Source organism: Barbus barbus (genome assembly GCF_936440315.1).
Source record: "Barbus barbus genome assembly, chromosome: 26".
NCBI lineage: Eukaryota > Metazoa > Chordata > Actinopteri > Cypriniformes > Cyprinidae > Barbus > Barbus barbus.
Genome location: NC_136754.1, coordinates 18,619,514 through 18,625,965, shown reverse-complemented (window position 1 = coordinate 18,625,965; position 6,452 = coordinate 18,619,514).

Sequence of the window (6,452 nt, the reverse complement as noted above, 5' to 3'; positions counted from 1 at the left end):
GATGTAATAGGATTACAGTAGAGGAATTAAACCAGCCTGTCACAGAGAGAAACAAACAGACAAAACACAACCTGGCACTTACAATGTAAGAGATCCAACTTCTATTTTGTCACACACATGCTGCAATATATACAGTATTTACCTGTAAAATGGACAATTTGACTTTGCTTTCAAGCTTATAAAGCTTGCATCTGAGCAAATCTACTAGATAAGCACTGTGGCTGGCCTGGTGGGAATACCCATAATCCCTTGCGTTTGAATAATTTAGTTTTATGTGGTTGTTAGTTTGTAACAACCTAAAACAAACTAAATAATGTTAGTTTGGCTTAACAACTGGTCTAAAAAAGTTTTCAAAATTCAAAAATGCGTTGCAACTGGTTGCTTTATTTTTTTTAAACAGTTAATTTCTCAACTGAATGCAATAGTTAGTATTCAACAGTGTCATCATTTGGACATAACGTGCATTTTAGAATTTATACCCTATAGTGAAAAATAAATATACTGAAATGTATTTGAAATTCATTTGTTTCAATTTAAGTGTACTACAAATACATTTACATATTATGTACATAATAAAAATACCCTGCAACTGTACTTTTAGTTTACTAAACTGGTAAACTTAAAGTCTGCTAAATTGGAACAGCTAATGTTGTACTTACTGCACTTTAATTGTACGGAAGTAGTGCTGAAGTCCAACTAAAGGTATACTGAAGTATATGTGATTGTGCTAAAGTGGAACTATTGCAAATATACTTTGAGTACACTTTAAATATCTCACATTTAAAGATCCTCATCAATAGTGACATTAAAACACATTTCAGGCTTGACATTAAGAAATGTGCATTGTGCACAAGTGATACTCCAATAAACAGTGTTGAGTACTCGAGACTCGGTCTTGAACTCGGTCTCGAGACCATATTTTAATGGTCTTGGTCTTGTCATGGACTTGTGTGCATTTTGACTTAGTAATGACTCGTACTCGAACATATTAGTAATCGGACTTATTCCCAAGTCCACTGGAGTCCCAATCAAAATATTTCATGATTATTACTGTATGTTAAAATTTCTTTCGTTTGATTGACACGTCCAATGATTGGTGATTTTCTTGTGCGCGACTGCGCATGACTTGAACTAAAGTTAGTGCGAAGGCAGCAGGACTCAGGTCAGGATGTCATGTGGAGCATCTTAACAATGTGTTGAAAATGTCTGTTACATCATTTATTATTCAGTTTACATATAAGAGCCACAAAGAGTTCATATGCAGTAAGATGTTTTTAGACGAGCACTTAAGCTTAAAGGTTAAAAGTTATGTAAAAGTTGTTACAGTTGAACATAATGCTACAGTAATGTTATGTGTACTAGAAATGTTATGTGGATGTAGGCTATATAGTGCTACAACGATGTTATGTGGACGAGCACTAAATACTGACAAGTAAGTCATAATTGTAATAAAATTACCTTCACAGCACCTTACTATGTGAATGTGAAGCGTTATGACACCTAGGTTAGGTACTCTTGGGTTAGAGACTTGATGTACAGACTGAGTGATATCCCCTGCTGCCTGCACATGACTTGTGTAGGTGATACTAAACATGTTGTACCATGTCCTTATCTCATCTCAGCTTACTTTACATACTCTCTCTACAATGGGACAAAAAGAGGAGTAAATTTCTGAAGAAAAGGAAACACTATAGTTAACAAGTAAATACATTTTCCGTGCATCACTAGATGGTGGTAAAATCCACTGAAATATCTTTCAAAGCTTTTGTGTAAGTGGCAAGCAGAGAGACCTCCCAGTTTGCACAGTCATTTCTTTGGCATATTTCTGAGCCGTTAAGGCACACCCTTTTCTGACACTCTTTGTTGAGGGGTGGGAACTATATTACACATTGTTGAACTTTTTCTTCTGATCGTTTGATAAGTCTACCATTATACACTAAACAAATACCTCAGCAGCCTCTTTTATGACCTACATCAATCACAGCTCTGCACACTCTATTTTACACTCTTAAAAATAAAGGTGCTTAAAAGATTCTTCAAGCTATGCCATAGAAGGACTATTTTTGGTTCCACAAAGAACCATTCAGTCAAAGGTTCTTTAAAGAACCATCTCTTTCTTACCTTTTTATAATCTGAAGAACCTTCTTTTTTGTGAAACAGAAAGGCTTTTCAGATGTTAAAGGTTCTTTATGGAACCATTTAGACAAAACGGTTCTTCTATGACATTGTGAAGCACCTTTATTTTTAAGAGTGTATTGTAAACTCAACTTCATCAGGTGCATGCTGGGATCATTTTTAAACTGTGCTAAAAGAGTTGACATGCATGATGAACACTTGTTGACTACTTTTTCTTTACTATGTGGTCAAAATGTGCTCTGTTTTTAATAAAATACAGTAAAACCTTTTTTAACCTTTTATTTTTTAAAGAAATCATGCTATTGGTTTTTGTTTTAAAAACATAAAAGTAAAATAAATTAATTCAAGCATTTACGTGTAAGTGAATAAAAAGGTTTTCAGGTCCATGAAAAGCATAAATTCAGTCAAATGTCTTCAAACTTTGGCATATAATAGTGTGTATATGTAAACTGAGCATGTTAATGTTCCCGTATTCTGTCAATTATTTCAGCAAGCATTTCAAGTCTTTTGTATTTTCCAATTTGTAACCGTATCTATTATGAAATTGTACAGTGTTATAACTATGTCAACTACACAAAATAACAAATAGAAAAGGAAGTAGTGTAATAAATGAGTAATAAAATAATGAGTAATAAATTATATAAGCCTTTTGTGCTAAATTTGGAAGAGTGCGGATCTCCTTCGTCTTTACACAAAATAGAACTTTTAAAATAGAAAAAAGTTATTTTAAATTGTTATAATATTTAACAATATTGCTGTTTTTGCTGTATTTTTGCTGTATTTTTAAGCATAAGAGACTTTCTCAAAAACATTACCCCAGATTTTTGAATGATAGGCTAGTATTCATGTTCACCTAAATCTGACCTTTCTGAAAGTAAAGCGCTACCCTCCCCCCAGTGTGGCAGGACCTGGCACAGCACAGCTAAAGGAGTCAGCCACCCTGTTGTGTAAGAAGTGAAAGTTTTGAGGAAGTGTGAATCTCCACTCTTATGACAGACCCACCAGGGAAAACTCACTCTTCACTGAAGCATGCAACACGAGAGTGTTTCCCATGCTGACCACATATGGTTTTATCATAACCTGCAACGGAAATGACCGTCTAAAACCTCAGTGCTGGATTGTTCTGGATCGTTGAAGCTTCACCCGTCAGGAATGTTTACTTACGTACGAGTTAGTTCCCTGACTCTATTCCCTTGTTAATTTTACAAGTGAATGGGTTTTTTTTAAGTGAATATCGCAAAAAAAGCTTATTGTTTATATTGTGAAACATAGTACACTGATTAGGATCTTCAGACCACACTGTGAAAAATCTAAAGTTGAGAGAACTTTCAATTTTAAAGGGGTCATCGGATGCTCATTTTTCACAAGTCGATATGATTCTTTAGGGTCTTAATGAAAAGTCTATAACATACTTTGGTTAAAGTTTCTCAATGGTGTAAAACACCCTTTTTGCCCTGTCAAAAACAGCTCTTTTCAGAGCAAGCTGTTGTCTTGCATGCCACTTTAAATGCAAATGAGCTCTGCTCACCCTTCCCCTCTCTTCCGAGTCGCTCTCTGAGAAACGGTAAACTTTAGCCGCATTCATCGTGAAACTTGCTAATTGGGACATTATTAGGAAAGGTGATTTGTAAAGATTCATAAAAAAAGTATACTCCCTTCTTTTGTAGGTGAAGCTGGATCACGAATGATTTGCATGTAGGTAGATAAATGCATGTAGGTAGATCGGGGGCGCATTCCCTTCAAAAACAAATGTAAACCACTGCGTCTTCAGCGGCTCAGATCTCGGGAGTAAATGACGACTGTTATGTTCATTATTACATCCAACAACAAAACCCTTCAATCGCTATGGAGTCATTCTTGTCTACATCTGCTCCGGCGATGAAACAATGGCGGTTGGACTGTTGACAGCTCACTCAGGGCGGGGTTTATCAACTATCGTGGGAAGGCCTGGGTCTGTGTGACGTCACATAGACAAAAAGCTGAAAACATCTTGATTTGAGAAAGGGGAAATTTTTTAAATGATTTTAGTAGATTAAAAAAAAGCACTGGGTGGATTTTGATCATTATAGGATGGTTGTGTACACACAATGCCAACACACATTAATGTTCGAGCAACATGTTCGAAGTTTACAGCAATCCTTCTGACAGTTGACAAGGATCCGACCAGATCTATGACCCTTTCTCTAGATATTTGTTCACTGTTGCAGAAAGCCATAGAAAAAGTTCCTCCCCTCAGTCAGATGTATGGGTTTTACACCACATAACTTCCTCATTCCGACAAAGGATAGGGGCTTTCAGCCAGTTCTGGATCTGTGCCACTTAAATGTGTTCCTAAAGTCTGTTCGTTCTTCAGTCTGTGATGGAAGGAGACTGGTTCGTAAGTGTGGATGCATACTTTCATGTCCCCATTGTTCCCCACCACAGTAAGTTCCTAAGATTCAGCTTTCAGGGCCAAGCATACCAGTTCAGAGTTCGGCCATTTGGTCTGTCTCGGTCCAACAACACATTGTCAGTGTTTCACTTGAATCACCAGGGCAGGACCAGGACTCTTGCATGCTAAAGGCAAACTCTCAAGATCCTCAGATGGTCTCAGTACTGGCTGACCTTGTTAAGAGCAGGATCAGATCTTGTCGTCTCCCAGGATCAGACAATCAAGTGGCAGATGTTTTGTCCAGGGATCTGCTGCCTCCGGGGGAATGGAGACTTCACCCAGAGGTAGTACAGCTGATTTGGAAGAGGTTTGGAAAGGCAGAGGTTGACCTCTTTGTCTCAGAGCTGACCACTCCATTGGGTCCAGTCCAGTCCATTGGTTCAGGATGCATTAGTCCACGAGTGACCAAATTGCCTGTTGTACTCATTCCCACCATTTCCACTGTTATGGAAGACATTGCACAGAATATTCCTATTAATATTAATATACAGAGTGCTTCTGGTGGCACCTCGATGGCCAGTCAGGCCATAGTTTCCTCTTCTTCTGAGCCAGTTACAGGGCGAACCATGGGAGTTTCCCATCAGACAGGATCTTCTCTCTCAGCTGAACGGGTGTGTTTGGCATCTGGATCGGGCTCGTCTTCAGCTTTGGGTTTGGCAACTGAGTCCAGTTCACTGTTGGTGGATTGTGACCCAGCGGTAATCCATACTATTGGTAATGTTAGAGCTCCTTCGACTCGACAGAGTTATACTGCTCATTGGAGAATATTTTCTTCCTTGTATGGGGATTCAGGAGTTGATCCAGTTCACTGTTATGTGCCAAAAGAGTTGCTTCTAATAACTCCTGTTTCACAAAAAGGAATTGAAATAACTCTATTTCTGTGCCAGTTAACTTTTTGTGAGCATGTCTGAGATACAGTTGTTGTATCTTGTGCTTGTTGAATCCATCTAGCATGTTTTATAACAGGTGAGTATTAATTGCTATTAGACATTGAACATCTCTGTTTGGATGCTGTCAAGGAAAATCCAAGAATCAGGTGTGAACACGCCTGGTTGTCTGTTATTATTTTCTGTTGGATATAAGCTTGCCATAGAAACAGAGTTATAGTTTGGAAAATATTGCATAGCCAGGGTGAAAAAAGCAATGTGAACAAGCAGGTGTTGTGTGTCTGTGCATGAATGTGTGTGATTATATAACCAGCTCATACCTGAGCCAGGATTAGGATGCTAGTCTGTGCAGTCAATTCAATTTCATGAAAGATGCTAAGCAACACTGAAATTCTCTGCAGTGATGCAAATTTTTTAAAATGCAGTACGACTTGATAGAAATATTAATTGTGACAGCAAGTATGAATACAAAGCTCTGATTGTTACTTCATCTTTCAAATGAGGTAGTGGAATCAGTTTCATGTCTTTGCTGTGGTTCTGCACTGCCAAATTGTGCTGGCTCTGTGTTTAATCTCTATAGGATGCATTTGTTGTTACAGCATTAATGAAAAAAATAAACCAGCATGGAAACTCACAGCCAGAAAAAAAAGTTGGAGGTGGCCCTGGACTCGGTTCCTCTGTTATTACTCTTAATTTCTTTTACACTTGTTGGATGATGACCAGAGCTTTCCCAGAAATGTCGTAAGAACCACTACATGAGCAACTCTCTTATATAATACATTCAGCTAGTGGTCGCTGAAGAGTTTTGTCCACTACTCCCTCATTAGTGTATACTAGCATACTAACACTGTTATCCCTTAATGTTCACTCACAGATCAGATCTGATTACTTCCTCAAAGAATATGAGCTCATATAGCGATGTCATATTTGTAACATATGAGTAACTAAATAAAAATGACATGACAAAATACAGCATGTATACATGTCTGCACTAGCAA